The sequence below is a fragment of the Ranitomeya variabilis genome, chromosome 5 (assembly GCF_051348905.1).
Source record: "Ranitomeya variabilis isolate aRanVar5 chromosome 5, aRanVar5.hap1, whole genome shotgun sequence".
NCBI classification, from domain to species: Eukaryota; Metazoa; Chordata; class Amphibia; order Anura; family Dendrobatidae; genus Ranitomeya; species Ranitomeya variabilis.
In genome coordinates this window covers 47,659,609-47,681,663 of record NC_135236.1, presented here as the reverse complement: position 1 = coordinate 47,681,663, position 22,055 = coordinate 47,659,609, and the positions used below count along the sequence as shown (strand labels likewise).

Sequence of the window (22,055 nt, the reverse complement as noted above, 5' to 3'; positions counted from 1 at the left end):
AAACCTGTTGGTGGGCCAACCAAAGAAGACCAAGGGGAGGAACACCCCCTTTGATTGGAACGAAGACCTGGAGGAATCCTTCACCTGTTTGAAGTCGGCACTGACGGGAGAAGAGGTACTGGCTTACCCCGAATACGACCAACCATTTGTGCTGTACACAGATGCCAGTAATGTGGGACTAGGAGCCGTGCTGTCTCAAGTCCAGAAAGGCAAGGAAAGAGTGATGGCTTACGCCAGCAGGAAACTCCGTCCCACGGAAAGGAACCCTGACAACTACAGTTCCTTCAAACTGGAATTCCTTGCCCTTGTCTGGGCAGTGACAGAGAGGTTTAAGCACTACCTGGCCTCCGCGAAATTCACCGTCTTCACGGACAACAATCCGCTAACGCATCTGGGTACCGCCAAACTCGGGGCTTTGGAACAGCGGTGGATGGCCCGGCTGTCCAACTATGATTTCACCATCAAATACCGGGCAGGACACCAGAATGCCAATGCCGATGCTCTGTCCCGAATGCCCAATTTACCAGAAGTGGGAGAAGACCCAGAGGCACTTGAAGAGGTGGAGCTGCCTGCCTTCCATCGCCCCAAAGCCACTCAGAACTCTCACCATGTGAAGAACAGGCACAAGAACCAACCGGATGCCACGCTGAATCCCCTGCCCCACCACGGATGGGCAGAAACCCAGGATAGTGACCCCGCGGTCCGTCAGGTGAAGGAGCTCTTGACGCAGGCTGGGTTGCACCCTGGCCCAGATGATCCACAAGAAACCCAACAGCTGTGGAAGGGGAGAAGCAAGCTGTTTATCCATGATGGCAAGCTGTGCAGGAGGAGCATCGACCCACGTACTAATGAATTGGTGTGGCAGATAGTGGTGCCAAGGCGAGATGCGCCCATGGTTCTGGGAGCCTACCATGATGGAGCCGGACACTTCGGATGGAGGAAGCTGGAGAAGCTACTCCGAGGGAGGTTCTATTGGATTGGCATGAAGAGAACCATTGAGAAGTGGTGTCGGGAGTGTGGTCCATGTAGTCTGCGCAGAAAGGACCGTGACAGTCAACGGGCTCCCCTGCGGCCTATCATCACCAAACGGCCGCTTGAACTGGTCGCGCTGGATCATGTGAAGCTGACACCTAGCCAGTCGGGCTATATCTACGCCCTTACCATCGTGGACCACTACTCCAGGTTTTTGGTGGTTGTGCCTGTTAAAGATCTAACGGCCAGGACTGCCGCCAGGGCCTTCCAGCAGCACTTTTGTAGACCCCATGGCTACCCAGAGAAGGTACTGACCGACCAGGGACCTGCCTTTGAAGCAGAAGTGTTCCAAGAATTCTGCCAGCTGTACGGGTGTAAGAAGATCAGAACCACCCCGTACCACCCTCAAACCAACGGGATGTGCGAGAAGATGAACCAGGTAGTGATCGATTTATTGAAGACCTTGCCTGTGGAGGAACGGAACCTGTGGCCGACAAAGTTGCCTGACCTGGTGGATATGTACAACCACATCCCAGTAAGTTCCACCAACTGTACTCCAGCTTACCTGATGCGAGGAAGGTCTAGTCGGTTACCCGTTGATCTGGACATGGGGGTCCTAGTACCCGAAGATACCTCGCCGGAGGCAGATTGGGATACAGAAAGGCAGCGAAGATACCGCGAAGTACAGGAGTGTGTAGAGAGAAGTCTCGCCCAGGCTAGGCAGAAACAAGAAAAGGACTACAATCAACACGCTCCTGCGATTCCCCTGTCACCTGGTGAGCAAGTACTTAAACGAAAGAGGAGATTACATAAGCTCGATGACCAATGGGAAGCGGAACCGTATACCATCCTGCCATCCGACTTCGACAACACAAAGGTCTGTCTCATCAGCAAGGACAGAGGGGAGACCTCGACAGCGGTATCCAGGGATCACCTTAAGGTCTGCCCCGATAAGTTGAAAGAGAGGGGCACGGCCCCAGAAATCTCCCCGCCGGTGGAAAAGGAGAAAATGTTCCATACCGTCCTTGGTGACTTTCCCCAATCCTGGACTCAGATAAACCAAGCCATCGCGGTGCCTGTTCTAATGTTCCAACAGCCGGACCCACCAGAAACAATGGTGGTATCAGATCAGCCGGCCCCGCTACCTCAACAAGCCTTACCTGATGACACCATGCCGACCGCTGAACCAGCAAATCCTCCCTCTGCTGTCAGTGAATCTGCTGTACCCACTGTTGATAGCAGCAGCTCTGAGAGCCCCAACCTGCCAGTGCTACCCAGACTCACTAGAAGTGTAGCTAGAAGACAGTGCACTACACCAGCGGTAGCAAGCATAGCGGGTCCTGTTAGGCCAATAGCAACCCCTGCGCTGCGAAGGTCCACACGCAGCACTCAAAATCAAACTCCCCTCCGCTACAAAACTTGGAGGTATTGATAAGGGCTGCTATTTAATTGAAAATGTTTGTATGCATATCTTTTTGTTACAGGTTTTTAAATGGACACTAGAGTAATGGACGGTGAATTGCTCAAAAACTTTCATAAGGGGGACCCCTTTGTTTACCCGGGGTCCCCGCTGTTTCAACCACTGAACTGAGAGTCATAAACTGTGCATGACCTAACTTTTGCAACGTTCAAGAATCCTCACCTCCCGTAAAGGGAAGCATAGTTATGTTCAATTGTTATGCTATTTCAAAAATTTGTGTGTTTCCTGGTAACATTTATTATTGTTCTTGTTTTCCCAGTCCCGGAGTACTGGATTTAACCGGGGGGGAGTGCAGCACCCCAGAGTCCTGGTTGTTGCAGTACTGTGGCTCCGCCACTATGGGGAGCTATGGTACGTCTGATTGCACTAAGGAGTTTCTCTGACCAGGTACACTCACACCACACTTCATACTCCGGCCACCAGGGGGGGTGGTCCTATCTAGTAGGCCACTCCTCACAACTCTGGTAAAACTGGGGGTTGGACAGGAAGACAGGGAGAAGTAGCTGGGAAGAGCTAGTGAGAGGACCTGTCAGGGATGGGATCCTGGCAGACTCCTCAGAGCAGAACTAACCAGTGCACAACGGGAATACAGTAAAGAAGTATTGGGACCAGAAGGAGTCGTGCTGTTAGACCGAGGCAACATCCTTCTGAGGCGCAAACAGTCGGTGGCCGGAACGCCGAGCAAGTAAGAGACTTTAAGTACACTGCAAACCACGGCCGGACAGCTAATTACAGGTTGGCTGTCTCACTTAACACCTAAGCAGACAACGGAGGCAGCTGTGGGAGAGGGGCGACTCTAGGGTCCCGGAAGAACTCCAGGCCTACCCCGTCATACGGGTGCGTCCTACCATATCACCTGGAGGACGAAGAGAACGAACAATAGAGACAGACAGAAACAGTTGTGAGGACTATCCCGGGAGCTCAGCAGGGAAGAACTACAACACCCAGCGCTAGCAGGTAGACACTGATTCCCACCTGTAAAGAGAACTCCTGATGTGCCTTTGGACCGGCCGGTCTCTGACAACCCAGTTAACAGCGCTCTGGACTGAGGTCTCCAAAAACCTTCAGTAAAGAGGTAAAGAGACTGCAACCTGGTGTCCTTGTTATTTACCGCGACCTGCACCTCACAACTGCACCGTTACAACACCACTTATTGCACCGGACGTCCCCCATTGACAGACAGGGCCACGGACCGGGTCTAGCCACCGTGACAACCCCAGGACTGAGACCCAGAGGCCCGGCTCCGGGTACCCCTCGGCCCTGCGGCGGTGTGGGGGCGCTCCACATCCTATAGTTGGCACTAGAGCTCCTGTCCTCTTCCTCTGAGCAGACTACTTCCATATTTATATTCCAAGAGACTATTACATGGCCTATAAGTCTCCCTACACCAACGTGGCACTCTCCTCAAGGAGAAACTTTATCCATTATACCCTCTAAAGATTATGTAATTGTGATTAAAATGGTCATAAATAAATATTTATGATATTTATTTATTCCTAATTATACTTAATCCATACATAACGATGTATTGTACCCAGGTATGGATGGTGGATACAAAGACAGAAGGCCGGTGGGAGAGATGACACATTTTGCTCATTAGCTAAACCTGAGTTAAGATATTATTAGAGAACGAGGGAAATGATGAGCGAGAATCACAGACACAAGGGAGATGATAGGACATAAATCAGGAGCAAGAGTCACAGACACCAGGGAGATGATAGGACATAAATCAGGAGCGAGAGTTACAGACACCAGGGAGATGATAGGACATAAATCAGGAGCGAGAGTCACAGACACCAGGGAGATGATAGGACATAAATCAGGAGCGAGAGTCACAGACACCAGGGAGATGATAGGACATAAATCAGGAGCTGATATATAAGGTACTTACTCTCCACTAACTGCAGCCCTCAGAGGAGTTCCGCTCGGCAGTTGCTTATATATCATCGTCACAACATTCCGTGACATCATAACCGACAATCAGCTGCAGCCAATGCAGTGTACATGGAATGGTCTGCTAACCCCTGATGGACACAACTGGTTTTGGCCTTAGAGACAGAACATTTTATTAATTAAGAAATAAAAACAAATAAAAAATCAGCATATTTGGTAACGCAACACGTGGAAAAAGCCTGAACAAAATATTAAGATATTAAACTCAAACAGTAAATGCCGTAATGAGAAATTTAAGAAAAAAATAAAAAAAATGTGAAACTCTAAGAATTGCATTTTATACAGTCGCCATCTCCTTATAAAAATGAGATTAAAAGTGATCAGAAAGTTTTAATTTCCCCACAATGATATAATTGAAGAACTACTAAAACCAAAACAAACCCTCATAGAAAAATGACAGCCGCAGGAAATAACAACACAAAACGATTTTTTTGTGTTTCATAAGTTCCAATTTTTTTTTCATTTAAATAAAAAACCCTAAAACTGGCCAAGTTTGTCATCGCTGTAATTGTCCTGAGCTGCAGAGTCCTATTTCCAGGACATTTTACCCCACAATGAACTTCAGAGACACTAACCTGAGAGAACAATGGTGGGATTAAAACCTGAATTGAACCTGAAGGGAACTGGCCAGTCACTGTAAACAATGTTTCTGTTTATTTTCACTCTCACCCCTATAATCCTTCACTTTATGCTATCTCCCCTAATCCCTACACCAAGTACTCAAGAAACCAAGAGAGAAAGATATGCATAACACTGGGATCAACCATCAAAGGGTAACAACTTTATTTATACAAAACGGCACATGAAAACTAGACATACATTTAAAAACATTTAAAAAACCAATAAAGACAGCACATGGCTGATAAGCTACATGCTACCCCCAGACAAAATTGAAATAAATGCCACTGAGCACCAAGCAATGTGTTATATATCAATGAAAATGAAACTACAAAGAGACATATCACCTAGGAATCGGAGGCGAAGCAGATGAAAAGCTCCAAGAAGCCTAAAGTGCAAAAGACTTGGGAACACAGCAGTGGTTACCCACTGCGCAGGTGCGGTGGGGTCAATCTGGCAAACCGGAAGTGTATGCCGGTCTGTATATGCCTCCAGATTACTGCACGCCATTGCACGCCCACAGGTGAGGTTTATTATACCTTATTATTTGGCTATATTAAAACAAGCTCAGGCTGTTTATCCTACATTTCCCCTGAGGAAGACGCTCTTGTAGCGTCGATACACGTGGGGCTCTTGCCCCCCCCAGCACTAGCACCTTATACTGAACTATCGCATCCCTACCTGCACTTTAGGCTTCTTGGAGCTTTTCATCTGCTTCGCCTCCGATTCCTAGGTGATATGTCTCTTTGTAATCGGGTAATCATTTTTGTGGGGCATATCATGATCTAACATGTAGTTATCCCAGTCCTAGGTTCTTGGGCGGCATCTTATATTTTGTGATTGCTTCCATTAGAATTGATAAGGTTTAGTAAGCGGCACAACCTAAGCCTAACCTATGTATCCTCCTTATGGATATTGCTCGATGCCTATAGAGCATAGCTGGTGGTGGACGAGTATACATTAGTGTACATGCTCGAATATGTATACATGTACATTATTTTTTCATTGATATATTACACATTGCTTGGTGCTCAGTGGCATTTATTTCCATTTTGTCTGGGGGGGTAGCATGCAGCTTATCAGCCATGTGCTTTCTTTATTGGTTTTTTAAATGTTTTTAAATGTATGTCTTGTTTTGATGTGCCGTTTTGCATAAATAAAGTTGTTACCCTTTGAGGGTTGATCCCAGTGTTATGCATATCTTTCTCTTTTGGTTTTTTGATTGTTCTGTTTCATATGCATATGGTTGATCCCTGACTTACCTATGTTTGTGGTGCCCGCTACTTTCTCTAGAACTGTTTATCTCTGCTTCAATTCTCCCCATCCATCTCACCTCCTCAGAACTGTTTCTTAACATACAATCCTCTGTCTCCAAGCGCAGACAGCCACCTCATGCCCTCTTCTGCTCCTGCAGCGCCCCCACTGCCGCATGGCCGAGGGGTACCCGGTACCGGGCCTCTGAGTCTCTGCTCTGGGATTGTCACGGTGGCTAGACCCGGTCCGTGACCCTGCTGAGGGGCGTACAATGAAAGGTGAGGAGGTATAGGATGATGTTATGGTGCGGTGTAGTGCCGGTCGCGATCAATGACGAGGACACCAGGTTGCAGTCTCTTTACCTCTTTACTGAAGGCTTCTGAGTCCTCAGTCCGGAATACGGTTAACCGGGCTGCGCAAGTCCGGCCGGTCCGATGGCACCTCCAGAGTTCCCTTCGCAGGTGGAAATCTGTGCCTACCTTCCAGCGCTTGTGTGTTGTGGTCCTCCCCTGCGGTGCTTACGGGATAGTACCCCACAACTGTTGTGTCTGTTTCTCGTGTTCCCTCACAACTCGATTCTGATGTTCTCCCTCTACGTCCCCCTGATCTTACGGATAGGACGCACCCGTATGACGGGGAGGCTCGGAGCTCTTCCGGGACTCCAGCGTCGCCCCACTCCTGTTGTTACCCCCCTGTGTCTTCCTGGGTCTGGGTGAGACAGCCCGCCTCTAACTGACTGTCCTGCCGTAGGTTTGAAGTTTGGCTTGGAGCTCTATACTTCCACGGCGTTCCGGCCACCGGTTATGCGCCTCAATAGGATGTTGCCTCGTCTTACAGCACGACTCCTACTGGTATTCTCCTTGTTGCGTTGATCTCGTTTCTCACTCAGTACAATATACCTCGCTTCTTGTCCTTCCTTGCGGTACCGCCGCTATATCGTGCAGGCGCGGTCCCGTAACGTTCTCTCTGGTTGCTAGGCCTCTGTCAGGATCCCACCCCTGACAGGGACCCCTCTGAATCTTCCCCTACAACACCCTCTGCCACAAGGTTTTGCCTGGTTCCAACCCAGTCAGCTTTCTCTCTAACTTCCTGCCTAACCCCCAGTTTTACCAGACTGTGAGGAGTGGCCTAATAAATAGAACCCTTAGCTCCCCTTGGAGGCCAGACTGTGAAATGTATTGGTGTCTGTGATACCTGGTCAAATGAACTCCTTCAGTGCCATCAGACGTACCATAGCCCCCCTTAGTGGCGGAGCTACAGTACTGCAACGACCAGGACTCTGGGGCGCTGCACTCCCCCCCCCGGTTAAATCCAGTACTCCTGGACTGGGAAGAAAACAACAATACATGTCAGCAAAAAGACATACAATTTTGAAAATGCAAGTACAGGTAAACTTTTTAATAGAGCTTCCCTTTATGGGAGGTGAGGACACTTGAACGTTACAAACATGGTTAAATACTTTAAATAACTTCTTTTACCCAACCGGGTATTCTACTAAGTGCAAAATTTGTGAACAATAATTTAACTTTGCCTTTAAGGACGTACTCGCTGAATCCACTAAAGACCTTCTTATAAGACACTATAAGGCTACTCAACGTTTTTGCATTCTCCTACTTTACGTCTGCAGGACCGCCTGTCCTATCTGCTCCAGGCCTGCTGCCTCTCCTTTCTGTTACAGGACCGCCCCTTTCCGCCCGGGCCTACTGTCCTTCCACTACTATACACAGTATAGAACATATCATTTTTCTTTCGGTTCAAGATTACTGAGCCATCTCTATATGGCTCCTGGGAGGACTCACTGACTAACCCCGTACGGGTTCACTTTCTGTCCTCATTCTTCTATCAACATTATTAAACATTCCTTACAATCAACTGGTTAGCTACATTTAACTTTTTCTTTCAAGACATTATTGCCACCTAACCATCTTAAGGCAATCACTGTTCATAAGTGCAATATGTGAACATCCCCTTTAAGAGGGGACCAAGTCTCTATGAGGTAGTGCAACTTCTCAAGCTGCAAGTCCGTTCGCAGTAAGGACCCAGGGGCTGGTTCTGCGACCAGTGTCTTCGCAAAGAGTCCTTTTTCTTGTGTAAAACCAGTAGAGAGCACCTTTAAGAAGGTGCAAACTATGTACAACATCAGTTTGTGAATCATTCACCGTCCATGATTCGGCAGTCTCTTAGTAACTGGAGCAAAAAGTAAGAAACAAACAAAAAGCAATAGGGATCCCGGGTCAACAAAGGGATCCCTTTAAGAATAACCCTAGACGGGTTTTAGCAGCAAAACAGCAGAGAACAAACAGTCAACTATTTACAATCTATAAAGCATTCTTGCTTACTCTGATTCTGGTAACGCAGGGGGCGGTCTCCTTCCTGGCCTCACCCGGCCAACCGGCCGCGCTGGTGTAGCAAGGACCGGTCCTGGCTCCAGCAATGACAGGATCCCTCGCCGGGATGCCCTCCTTACTCGCGGGCAAGCGCGACCCAGAGGCACGTGGTGGACCCGGACCTCCTGAGGTTCCGCGGGGACGGGCTCCGGCACCTTCCCTGCAGAAGGCTCATCCTCCGGCGTTCCGGCAGCAGCCTGGAGGGCGACGCACCGCTGGACGCCTCGAGCTATCCAGCCAGTTTCGCCAGCTTCCCTCCTCCACCGGGTATAGATCACTGCGTCGCCAGGCTCCAGGTCGCAGGCGAACCTTCCTCCACAGGGCTCCACTTCCTCCCGGTTGACACGGACCTGTAGCGACTCCCCGATCTCCTGAATAACTCCCCTTCCTTCCCGGGAGTTAAAGGATATCACTACACCCCAGTGTGACGGTGGAACCTCCTCAACGCTCTTCAGATCAACTTGGGCTGCCGGTTGGGGTCTGTTCCGCCACGCTGCCATCAAGCGCTGCAGGTGTTCCGCCTCCAGCAGGATCCTCAGGCCCAGTGCCTGCAGCTCACACTCCGCCGCGGTTGGGATAGAAGAAGCAGGGGGACACCGGAGACAGGCGGACCTCCGTAGGTTGGCCCAGCCGAGCGATCACCCGGGCATCGGCTTCCAGGCGGTAGGCTATCTGCCGAGCCTCGGCTGCAGCCACACACTCCTCGGACAGCGGCACGGGGGGTCGGCCCATCGGTAGCTCCGCAAGAGTCAGTTCCCGCAACGATGGCGTATCCGGGGCTGTGTCGGGTTGTGCAACCTCATGCGGAGTCGGGTCATTCCCACGCGGTGCTCCCGGCGTCGCCATCTTGGCCTCTTCTCCAGCGTCCTCTTCCCGCGGTCTCTTTCGTGGGCGGCCCCGTCTCCATGGTCTCCATCCTCCAAAGAGAATGAGGAGGCGGACCTCGGCTGCTGACGGACACGTCCTCAGGACACAGAAATATTTAGACTGGGCGGCCATTGTCCTTCGCGCTCTCCAGCTTGTCTACGCCCACTCCACGCCCCTCTTCTTCTCCTGCACCCTCCTCAGCGCTGTAATGGCGGATTTTGGCGGCAAGTGGCGTGGCACAGTCTTTGCAATAAGTCACAGTCCAAGTATAATAAATCACAGTTCCAAGGCACACATGACCTGATTCTTCAGGCTTAAGTAGATCCTGTTCGTGACGCCAAGTTTGCAGCGCCCCCACTGCCGCAGGGCCGAGGGGTACCCGGTACCGGGCCTCTGAGTCTCTGCTCTGGGATTGTCACGGTGGCTAGACCCGGTCCGTGACCCTGCTGAGGGGCGTTGTTATGACCCCAGTGGACAGGGTCTCAGAGGAACGTGTAAGTCTGCGAGATTCAAAAATCCAGCTCATAGGGCTGTGGTAACTGGGTTGACCAAATAGCTACTCCTAACGCCAACACTAGAAGTAGCCGGGGATCATGCCTACGGATCGCTAGATGACTCGCGCCAGCCGGAGAATCTAACTACCCCTAGGAGAAGAAAACAAAGACCTCTCTTGCCTCCAGAGAAAGGGACCCCAAAGCAAGATACAAGCCCCCCACAAATAATAACGGTGAGGTAAGAGGAAATGACAAACACAGAAATGAACCAGGTTCAGCAAAGAGAGGCCAGCTTACTAATAGCAGAATATAGCAAGATAACTTATCTGGTCAACAAAAACCCTATAAAAATCCACGCTGGAGATTCAAGAACCCCCGAACCGTCTAACGGTCCGGGGGGAGAACACCAGCCCCCTAGAGCTTCCAGCAAAGGTCAGGATACAGATTGGAACAAGCTGGACAAAAATACCAAACAAAACAAAAGCAAAAAGCACGGAAGCAGACTTAGCTTGAAATACAGGAACCAGGATCATAGGACAAGAGCACAACAGATTAGCTCTGATTTCAACGATGCCAGGCATTGAACTGAAGGTCCAGGGAGCTTATATAGCAACGCCCCTGAACTAACGGCCCAGGTGAGGATATAGGAAAAGACAGAAGCTCCAGAGTCAAATCACTAATGACCACTAGAGGGAGCAAAAAGCAAAATCACAACAGTACCCCCCCCCTTAGTGAGGGGTCACCGAACCCTCACCACGACCACCAGGGCGATCAGGACGAGCGGCGTGAAAGGCACGAACTAAATCGGCCGCATGAACATCAGAGGCGACCACCCAGGAATTATCTTCCTGACCATAGCCCTTCCACTTGACCAGGTACTGAAGCCTCCGCCTGGAGAGACGAGAATCCAAGATCTTCTCCACCACGTACTCCAACTCGCCCTCGACCAACACCGGAGCAGGAGGCTCAGCAGAAGGAACCACAGGCACAACGTACCGCCGCAACAAGGACCTATGAAACACGTTGTGGATAGCAAACGACACAGGAAGATCCAGGCGAAAGGATACAGGATTAAGGATTTCCAATATCTTGTAAGGACCAATAAAACGAGGTTTAAATTTGGGAGAGGAAACCTTCATAGGAACAAAGCGGGAAGAAAGCCACACCAAATCCCCAACACGTAGTCGGGGACCCACACCGCGGCGGCGGTTTGCAAAGCGCTGAGCCCTCTCCTGTGACAACTTCAAGTTGTCCACCACAAGATTCCAGATCCGCTGCAACCTATCCACCACAGAATCCACCCCAGGGCAGTCAGAAGGTTCCACATGACCCGAAGAAAAACGAGGGTGGAAACCAGAGTTGCAGAAAAACGGCGAAACCAAGGTGGCGGAACTAGCCCGATTATTAAGGGCAAACTCAGCCAATGGCAAGAAGGTCACCCAATCGTCCTGATCAGCAGAGACAAAACACCTCAAATAAGCCTCCAAAGTCTGATTAGTTCGCTCCGTCTGTCCATTAGTCTGAGGATGGAAAGCAGACGAAAACGACAAGTCAATGCCCATCCTACTACAAAAGGATCGCCAGAATCTGGAAACGAACTGGGATCCTCTGTCTGACACAATATTCTCAGGGATGCCGTGCAAACGAACCACATTCTGGAAAAACACAGGAACCAGATCGGAAGAGGAAGGCAGCTTAGGCAAAGGAACCAAATGGACCATCTTGGAGAAGCGATCACATATCACCCAGATAACAGACATGCCTTGAGACACCGGAAGATCAGAAATGAAATCCATGGAGATATGTGTCCAAGGTCTCTTAGGGACAGGCAAGGGCAAGAGCAACCCGCTGGCACGAGAACAGCAAGGCTTAGCTCGAGCACAAGTCCCACAGGACTGTACAAATGACCGTACATCAAAAGGACAAGGAAGGCCACCAAAAGGATCTGGCCACCAGATCTCTGGTGCAAAAAATTCCTGGGTGACCTGCCAACACCGAGGAATGAACCTCGGAAATGACTCTGCTGGTCCACTTATCAGGCACAAACAGTCTGTCAGGTGGACAAGAATCAGGCCTATCAGCCTGAAATCTCTGCAACACACGTCGCAGATCTGGAGAAATAGCTGACAAGATAATACCATCCTTAAGAATACCAACAGGTTCAGCGACTCCAGGAGCATCAGGCACAAAGCTCCTGGAAAGAGCATCGGCCTTCACATTTTTTGAACCTGGTAAATACGAGACAACAAAGTCAAAACGGGAGAAAAACAATGACCAGCGGGCCTGTCTAGGATTCAGGCGTTTAGCAGACTCGAGATACATCAGATTTTTGTGATCAGTCAAGACCACCACACGATGCTTAGCACCCTCGAGCCAATGACGCCACTCCTCAAATGCCCATTTCATGGCCAACAACTCCCGATTGCCCACATCATAATTTCGCTCCGCAGGCGAAAACTTCCTAGAGAAAAAGGCGCAAGGTCTCATAACAGAGCAATCAGGGCCTCTCTGCGACAAAATGGCCCCTGCTCCAATCTCTGAAGCATCCACCTCAACCTGAAAGGGAAGCGAGACATCAGGCTGGCACAAAACAGGCGCCGAAGTAAACCGACGTTTCAACTCCTGGAAAGCCTCCACGGCAGCAGGAGCCCAATTAACCACATCGGAGCCCTTCTTGGTCATATCCGTCAAAGGTTTCACAATGCTAGAAAAGTTAGCGATAAAACGACGGTAGAAGTTAGCGAAACCCAAGAACTTCTGAAGACTCTTAACTGACGAGGGCTGAGTCCAATCAAGAATAGCTCGGACCTTGACTGGGTCCATCTCCACAGCAGAAGGGGAAAAAATGAACCCCAAAAAGGGAACCTTCTGTACACCAAAAAGACACTTTGAGCCCTTGACAAACAAAGAATTTTCACGCAAAATTTTAAAGACCATCCTGACCTGCTCCACATGCGAGTCCCAATTATCAGAAAAAACCAGAATATCATCCAGATAAACGATCAAAAATTTATCCAGATAGTTCCGGAAAATGTCATGCATAAAGGACTGAAAAACTGAAGGGGCATTAGAGAGCCCAAAAGGCATCACCAAGTACTCAAAATGACCTTCGGGCGTATTGAATGCGGTTTTCCATTCATCCCCTTGCTTAATGCGCACAAGGTTGTACGCACCACGAAGGTCTATCTTGGTAAACCACTTGGCACCTTTAATCCGGGCAAACAAGTCAGACAACAGCGGCAAAGGATACTGAAATTTGACAGTGATCTTATTTAAAAGCCGATAGTCAATACAAGGCCTCAAAGATCCATCCTTTTTAGCCACAAAAAAGAATCCCGCACCAAGAGGGGAAGAAGACGGACGGATGTGTCCTTTCTCCAGAGACTCCTTGATATATGAACGCATAGCGGTATGTTCAGGTATCGACAGATTAAACAGTCTTCCCTTAGGAAATTTACTGCCTGGAATCAAATCTATAGCACAGTCACATTCCCTATGAGGAGGCAATGCACTGGACCTGGACTCGCTAAAGACATCCTGATAGTCAGACAAATACTCCGGAACTTCCAAAGGCGTAGAAGAAGCAATAGACACAGGCAGGGAATCCTCATGAATACCACGACAGCCCCAACTAGACACTGACATAGCCTTCCAGTCAAGGACTGGATTATGGGTCTGTAACCATGGCAGCCCCAAAACAACCAAATCATGCATTTTATGTAGAACGAGAAAACGTATCACCTCGCGGTGTTCAGGAGTCATGCACATGGTAACCTGTGTCCAATACTGCGGTTTATTTTCTGCTAATGGCGTAGCATCAATACCCCTAAGAGGAATAGGATTTTCTAATGGTTCAAGAATAAAACCACAGCGCTTAGCAAATGAGAGATCCATAAGACTCAGGGCAGCACCTGAATCTACAAACGCCATGACAGGATAAGATGACAGTGAGCAAATCAAAGTTACAGACAGAATAAACTTAGGATGCAAATTACCAACGGTGACAGGACTAACAACCTTAGATATACGTTTAGAGCATGCTGAGATAACATGTGTAGAATCACCACAGTAGTAGCACAAGCCATTCCGGCGTCTATGAATTTTCCTCTCATTTCTAGTCAGGATTCTATCACATTGCATAAAATCAGGTGTCCGTTCAGACAACACCATGAGGGAATTTGCGGTTTTTCTATCACATTGCATCACATCAGGTGTCTGTTCAGACAACAACATGAGGGAATTTGCGGTTTTGCGCTCCCGCAACCGCCGGTCAATTTGAATAGCCAGGGACATGGTATCATTCAGACCTGTGGGAATGGGAAAACCCACCATAACATTCTTAATGGCCTCAGAAAGGCCATTTCTAAAATTAGCGGCCAGTGCACACTCGTTCCAATGTGTCAGCACGGACCATTTCCGAAATTTTTGGCAATACACCTCAGCCTCGTCCTGGCCCTGCGACATAGCCAGCAAGGCTTTCTCTGCCTGAATCTCAAGATTGGGTTCCTCATAAAGTAAACCGAGCGCCAGAAAAAACGCATCAATATCAGCCAATGCCGGATCTCCTGGCGCCAACGAAAAAGCCCAATCTTGAGGGTCACCCCGTAAGAATGAAATAACAATTTTTACTTGTTGAGCAGAGTCTCCAGACGAACAAGGTTTCAGGGACAAAAACAATTTACAATTATTCCTGAAATTCCTAAACTTAAATCGGTCTCCTGAAAACAGTTCAGGAATCGGAATCTTGGGTTCAGACCTAGGATTTCTGGTAACATAATCTTGTATACCCTGCACACGAGCGGCAAGCTGGTCCACACTTGTAATCAAGGTCTGGACATTCATGTCTGCAGCAAGCTTAAGCCACTCTGAGGTAAAGGGGAAAAGAAAAACAAAAAATGAGAGAGGGAAAAAAAAAAACCTCAAAATTTTCTTTCTTATAATCCCACTTCTGCAATGCATTAAACATTTAATCAAGGCCTGGCATACTGTTATGACCCCAGTGGACAGGGTCTCAGAGGAACGTGTAAGTCTGCGAGATTCAAAAATCCAGCTCATAGGGCTGTGGTAACTGGGTTGACCAAATAGCTACTCCTAACGCCAACACTAGAAGTAGCCGGGGATCATGCCTACGGATCGCTAGATGACTCGCGCCAGCCGGAGAATCTAACTACCCCTAGGAGAAGAAAACAAAGACCTCTCTTGCCTCCAGAGAAAGGGACCCCAAAGCAAGATACAAGCCCCCCACAAATAATAACGGTGAGGTAAGAGGAAATGACAAACACAGAAATGAACCAGGTTCAGCAAAGAGAGGCCAGCTTACTAATAGCAGAATATAGCAAGATAACTTATCTGGTCAACAAAAACCCTATAAAAATCCACGCTGGAGATTCAAGAACCCCCGAACCGTCTAACGGTCCGGGGGGAGAACACCAGCCCCCTAGAGCTTCCAGCAAAGGTCAGGATACAGATTGGAACAAGCTGGACAAAAATACCAAACAAAACAAAAGCAAAAAGCACGGAAGCAGACTTAGCTTGAAATACAGGAACCAGGATCATAGGACAAGAGCACAACAGATTAGCTCTGATTTCAACGATGCCAGGCATTGAACTGAAGGTCCAGGGAGCTTATATAGCAACGCCCCTGAACTAACGGCCCAGGTGAGGATATAGGAAAAGACAGAAGCTCCAGAGTCAAATCACTAATGACCACTAGAGGGAGCAAAAAGCAAAATCACAACAGGGCGCACAATGAAAGGTGAGGAGGTATAGGATGATGTTATGGTGCGGTGTAGTGCCGGTCGCGATCAATGACGAGGACCCCAGGTTGCAGTCTCTTTACCTCTTTACTGAAGGCTTCTGAGTCCTCAGTCCGGAATACGGTTAACCGGGCTGCGCAAGTCCGGCCGGTCCGATGGCACCTCCAGAGTTCCCTTCGCAGGTGGAAATCTGTGCCTACCTTCCAGCGCTTGTGTGTTGTGGTCCTCCCCTGCTGTGCTTACGGGATAGTACCCCACAACTGTTGTGTCTGTTTCTCGTGTTCCCTCACAACTCGATTCTGATGTTCTCCCTCTACGTCCCCCTGATCTTACGGATAGGACGCACCCGTATGACGGGGAGGCTCGGAGCTCTTCCGGGACTCCAGCGTCGCCCCACTCCTGTTGTTACCCCCCTGTGTCTTCCTGGGTCTGGGTGAGACAGCCCGCCTCTATCTGACTGTCCTGCCGTAGGTTTGAAGTTTGGCTTGGAGCTCTATACTTCCTTGGCGTTCCGGCCACCGGTTATGCGCCTCAATAGGATGTTGCCTCGTCTTACAGCACGACTCCTACTGGTATTCTCCTTGTTGCGTTGATCTCGTTTCTCACTCAGCACAATATACCTCGCTTCTTGTCCTTCCTTGGGGTACCGCCGCTATATCGTGCAGGCGCGGTCCCGTAACGTTCTCTCTGGTTGCTAGGCCTCTGTCAGGATCCCACCCCTGACAGGGACCCCTCTGAATCTTCCCCTACAACACCCTCTGCCACAAGGTGTTGCCTGGTTCCAACCCAGTCAGCTTTCTCTCTAACTTCCTGCCTAACCCCCAGTTTTACCAGACTGTGATGAGTGGCCTAATAAATAGAACCCTTAGCTCCCCCTGGAGGCCAGACTGTGAAATGTATTGGTGTCTGTGATACCTGGTCAGATGAACTCCTTCAGTGCCATCAGACGTACCATAGCCCCCCTTAGTGGCGGAGCTACAGTACTGCAACGGCCAGGACTCTGGGGCGCTGCACTCCCACTTGCTAACACTTTCTCTGCTCCTTCTCACTGCTGGTGATATCTGTCCAAATCCTGGTCCTCCTCACCACATTCTCACAGTCATTTCTACCTCCCATCCACGCTCTATCACAAACTTCCGTAACCTCTCTAACCTTATACCCATTCACCCAGCCCCCGCTTCCCCAGTCCCACTAACAGGAGCTCTGTGGAACGCTTGCTCTGTCTGCAACAAGCTTTCCTACATACATGATCTTTTTTTTACTACCAAACTTTCCTTCCTCGCCATCACCGAAACCTGGCTCATCCCTTCTGACACAGCCTCCCCTGCTGCACTCTCTCATGGTGGCTTCCACCTTTCTTACACATCCCGCCCCAGCAACAAACATGGGGGAGGAGTTGGTTTTCTCCTGTCAGATAACTGCTCCTTCACCCCAATCCCACTGCCACCCTCTGTCACCCTCCCTTCCTTTGAGGTGCACTCTGTGCGCATTTACTCCCCTCCAACCTCCAACTGGCTTTCATTTACCGCCCCCCAGGGCCAGCCACTACCTTCTTTGACCACTTCACCACCTGGCTACTTCATTTCCTTTGCGCGGACATCCCCACTATCATCATGGGCAACTTCAACATCCCTATTGACACTTCCCTCTCAGCTGCCACTAAACTTCTATCTCTCACTTCCTCCTTCGCACTCACTCAATGGTCTTCTACAGCCACCCACAAAGATGGTCACATACTGGACCTCATCTTCACCCGCCTCTGCTCCCTTTCTAACCTCTCTAACTCACCTCTTCCTCTCTCTGACCACAACCTTCTCACATTCTCTTCCCTCTCCACTCCATGTCTACAATCCCCACCCCACAAACTTTCACACCCTCGCAGAAATCTTACACATCTTGACCTACACTCATTCTCTGAATCCCTCCTCCTTCTCACAGATATAAGTTCCTTACACAATGCGGATGATGCTGCCACTCTATATAACACCACAATAGCTGTAGCTTTGGAATCTGCTGCCCCACTTACACATACCAAAGCTCGCAAAATCAACAGACAGCCCTTGCACACCAGCCTGACCAAAGAACTGAGGCGAGCTTCCAGGGCTGCTGAGCGCAGATGGAAAAGATCCCACTCCAATGAACACTTCATCGCATTCAAACAGTCCCTCACTACTTTCAAGACCACACTCGTCACAGCTAAACATACCTACTTCTTATCTCTCATATCCTCCCTGTCTCACAGCCCTAAACAGTTATTCAACACCTTCAATTCTCTCCTCCGTCCTCCAGCACCTCCTCCCTCCCCACTTATCTCAGCTGAAGACTTTGCCTCATTTTTCAAGCAGAAGATTGATAACATCAGAGACAGTTTTGGTCAACAACCCCCAGAGCCCTTCCTCCCGACTTCCCAGCCCTCCACCTCCAAAACCAACTTTTCCACCATTACAGAAGATCAACTCTCCACTCTACTGTCAAGATCGCATCTCACCACCTGTGCACTTGACCCGCTCCCATCCCACTTCATCCCAAACCTCACCACAGTCTTCATCCCAACCCTAACCCATCTCTTCAATCTATCACTAACAACTGGTGTTTTCCCCTCAAGCTTTAAATATGCCTCCATCACACCTATCCTCTCTTGACCCATCCTCTGTATCTAGCTATTGCCCTATATCACTTCTCCCCTATGCTTCTAAACTACTGGAACAACACGTCTACCTTGAACTGTCCTCCCATCTCTCTTCTTGCTCCCTCTTTGACCGCTTACAATCTGGCTTCCGGTCACACCATTCCACTGAAACTGCCCTAACTAAGGTCACCAATGACCTCTTAACCGCCAAGAGCAAGCGACACTACTCTGTCCTCCTCGACCTGTTGGCTTCCTTTGACACAGTGGACCATTCCCTATTATTACAGACCCTCTCATCCCTTGGCATCACAGACTTGGCCCTATCCTGGATCTCATCATACCTAATAGACTGGACATTCAGCGTCTCCCACTCACACACCACCTCCTCACCTCCTTTTCTGTCGGAGTCCCACAAGGTTCAGTCCTAGGGCCCCTGCTCTTCTCCAATTACACCTTTGGCCTTGGACAGCTCATAGAATCTCATGGCTTTCAGTATCACCTCTATGCTGATGACACACAGATCTACATCTCTGGACCAGATATCACCTCCCTACTAACCAGAATCCCTCAATGTCTGTCCACTATTTCATCCTTCTCTGCTAGATTTCTGAAACTTAACATGGACAAAACAGAATTCATCATCTTTCCCCCATCTCACGCGACCCCCCCAACGAACCTATCCATTACAGTAAATGGCTGCCCACTCTCCCTAGTCCCACAAGCTCGCTGCCTCGGGGTAATCCTTGACGCTGATCTCTCCTTCAAACCACATATCCAAGCCCTTTCCACTTCCTGCTGACTTCAACTCAAAAATATTTCACGAATCCGTACATTCCTCAACCAAGAATCTGCAAAAACCCTAGTCCATGCCCTCATCATCTCTCGCCTTGACTACTGCAACCTCCTGCTCTGTGGCCTCCCCTCTAACACTCTCGCACCTCTCCAATCTATTCTAAACTCTGCTGCCCGACTAATCCACCTGTCCCCCCGCTATTCCCCGGCCTCTCCCCTCTGTCAATCCCTTCACTGGCTCCCCATTGCCCAGAGACTCCAGTACAAAACCCTAACCATGACGTACAAAGCCATCCACAACCTGTCTCCTCCATATATCTGTGACCTCGTCTCCCGGTACTTACCTACACGCAACCTCCGATCCTCACAAGATCTCCTTCTCTACTCCCCTCTTATCTCCTCTTCCCACAATCTTATGCAAGATTTCTTCCGCGTATCACCCCTACTCTGGGACCCTCTACTACAACACATCAGACTCTCGCCTACCATCGAAACCTTCAAAAAGAGCCTGAAGACCCACCTCTTCCGACAAGCCTACAACCTGCAGTAACCACCGATTGACCAAACCGCTGCATGACCAGCTCTATCCTCGCCTACTGTATTCTCACCCATCCCTTGTAGATTGTGAGCCCTCGCGGGCAGGGTCCTCTCTCCTCCTGTACCAGTTATGACTTGTATTGTTTAAGATTATTGTACTTGTTTTTATTATGTATACCCCTCCTCACATGTAAAGCGCCATGGAATAAATGGCGCTATAACAATAAATAATAATAATAATAATGACCTTAACTGAGACAAGTGAGGCCTGCAGGATGTTGTTGTATGGTGTTTTGTGACCTCTTGGATGAGTTGTCGCTGCACTCTTGAGGTAATTTTGGTTGGCCGGCCACTCCTGGAAAGGTTCACCACTGTTGCGCTTGTACTCTGCCAAGGCTGCTTTCTCAGCTGTTCCACTAACTTCCATTAGAAATAAATACAGAAATATGTAAGAATTTTTCTACTCAGCTGAGAGACATAGAGATCTAACTCAGTAGAGAAGTATGCTTTAAAGTGCAGTTTTAGGCAAATTTTAAGAAAAAACTGTCGTGTGTGTACATGAGAAGTTATCCTTTATTGGTTATTATTTGATTCATGAATTTCTCACCAGATTTCCCTTCTGCAGACTCTAGCTCTAATTTTCAGTTGTTAGTGGGCAGAGACTAGCTGATATATCTTGTACAGAGAAAATACACACTTGAGGAATTACTGCTCTCCTGTCACTATGTAGCACATATTCAAAGTGACTGACGTAAGCAAGACATTATACAGCATTAACCTCTTAACGTCCAATGACGGACATAGTCCGTCATTGGACGCCTCCCCCTGTTTGGTGCGGGCTCCGGTGATGAGCCCAAACCTCTTCCGGCACATGACAGCTGATCTGATCAGCTGACAAGTGCCTGGAACAGCTGCGGGTGGAATCGGGGGCTGTCACCCGCGGCTGTTAACATGTTAAATGCCGCTGTCAAAAGCTGACAGCATCATTACCTCCTCCCATTGGCGCCCGTATCGCCGATGGGTTGGCATGACAACCCGGGGTCAGCAGGAGACCCCTGTGGTTGTCATTGCTTGATCGCTATGAGAGGAGCCCGGTGGTCGGCGGTCATAACAAGTGAGCATATCTGCAGCCCTGCTTTATGTAGCAAGGCGATTGGACAACTGCAGCTTCTAGTCTCCCATGGAGACTATTAAAGCAAGTAAAAAGTTAAAAAAGTTAAAAAAAAGTATTAAAAACATACAAAAATATAAAAGTTCAAATCACCCCCCTTTCGCCCCATTCAAAATAAAACAAACAAAAAAATCTAATATGCACATATTTGGTATCGCCACATTCAGAATTGCCCGATCTATCAATATATAAAAAGAATTAATCCAATCGGTAAATGGCATAGCCAGAAAAAAAATCGGAACGCCAGAATTTAATGTTTTTTGGTCGCTGCAACATTGCAATAAAAAATACAATAACGGGGGATCAAAAGATCGTATCTACACCAAAATGGCATCAATAAAAACGTCAGATCGGCGCACAAAAAATATACCCTCACCAGCCCCAGATCTCAAAAAATGGAGACGCTACGGGTCTCGGAAAATGGCAACTTTATTATTATTATTTTTTTTTACAATCTTTTTCATTTTTTTCACCACTTAGATAAAAAATAACCTCGACATGTTTGGTGTCTATGAACTCATAATGACCTGGAGAATCATAATATCAGGTCAGATTTAGCATTTAGTGAACCTAGTAAAAAAGTCATGCAAAAAACAAGTGTGGGATTGCACTTTTTTTGCAATTTCAACGCACTTGGAATTTTTTTCCCGTTTTTTATTACACGACATGGTAAAACCGATGGTGTCTTTTAAAAGTACACAACTCGTCCCACAAAAATCAAGCCCTCACATGGCCGTATTGACTAAAAAAATAAAAAAGATATGTCTCTGGGAAAAAGGGGAGCAAAAAATGAAAAAGCAAAACCAAAACTACCCCTGGTTGTTAAGGGGTAAATGAGCAATGTAGCTGTGAATCCAGCACAAGCCCAAATTAAACACTTACTAAAAACCTACAGCAGGGGTCTCATTCTCTCTACCTGTGCTCTCATTCTGTTCCTCTCTTCACCAAAGACTTCAAAGGTAGCCGTAATCTGATCTCTCAATCAGCTGGCAGTTCCTCTTGTCTTGAGCTGGATGGATTTTAGCTGTTTTTCAGAGTAAATTATGAGTTTATGAGGTGGGGGAGGTGAAAAAGTGGCTCATAAGTGTAGAAAGAAGCCTATTTCTCAGAAATATTGCAAAGTTTCTTATATTTGTTTCTACTAC

The 22,055-nt window shown here is 48.5% G+C and overlaps 1 protein-coding gene across 4 annotated transcripts in view; it reads left to right on the top strand.

Moving 5' to 3' along the window:
• Positions 1-22,055, top strand: part of LOC143774327 (A.superbus venom factor 1-like) — a 247,395-nt gene that overhangs the window by 36,390 nt on the left and 188,950 nt on the right. For 3 of the 4 annotated variants that reach the window (XM_077261791.1, XM_077261793.1, XM_077261796.1), the window contains exon 1: positions 5,508-5,546. The exons of the other annotated variant lie outside the window; for it this stretch is intronic. The gene's annotated coding sequence lies outside the window, so the exon portion shown is untranslated. Of the gene's footprint in view, positions 1-5,507; positions 5,547-22,055 lie in introns of those variants that run through there. 4 annotated transcript variants of the gene reach the window in all.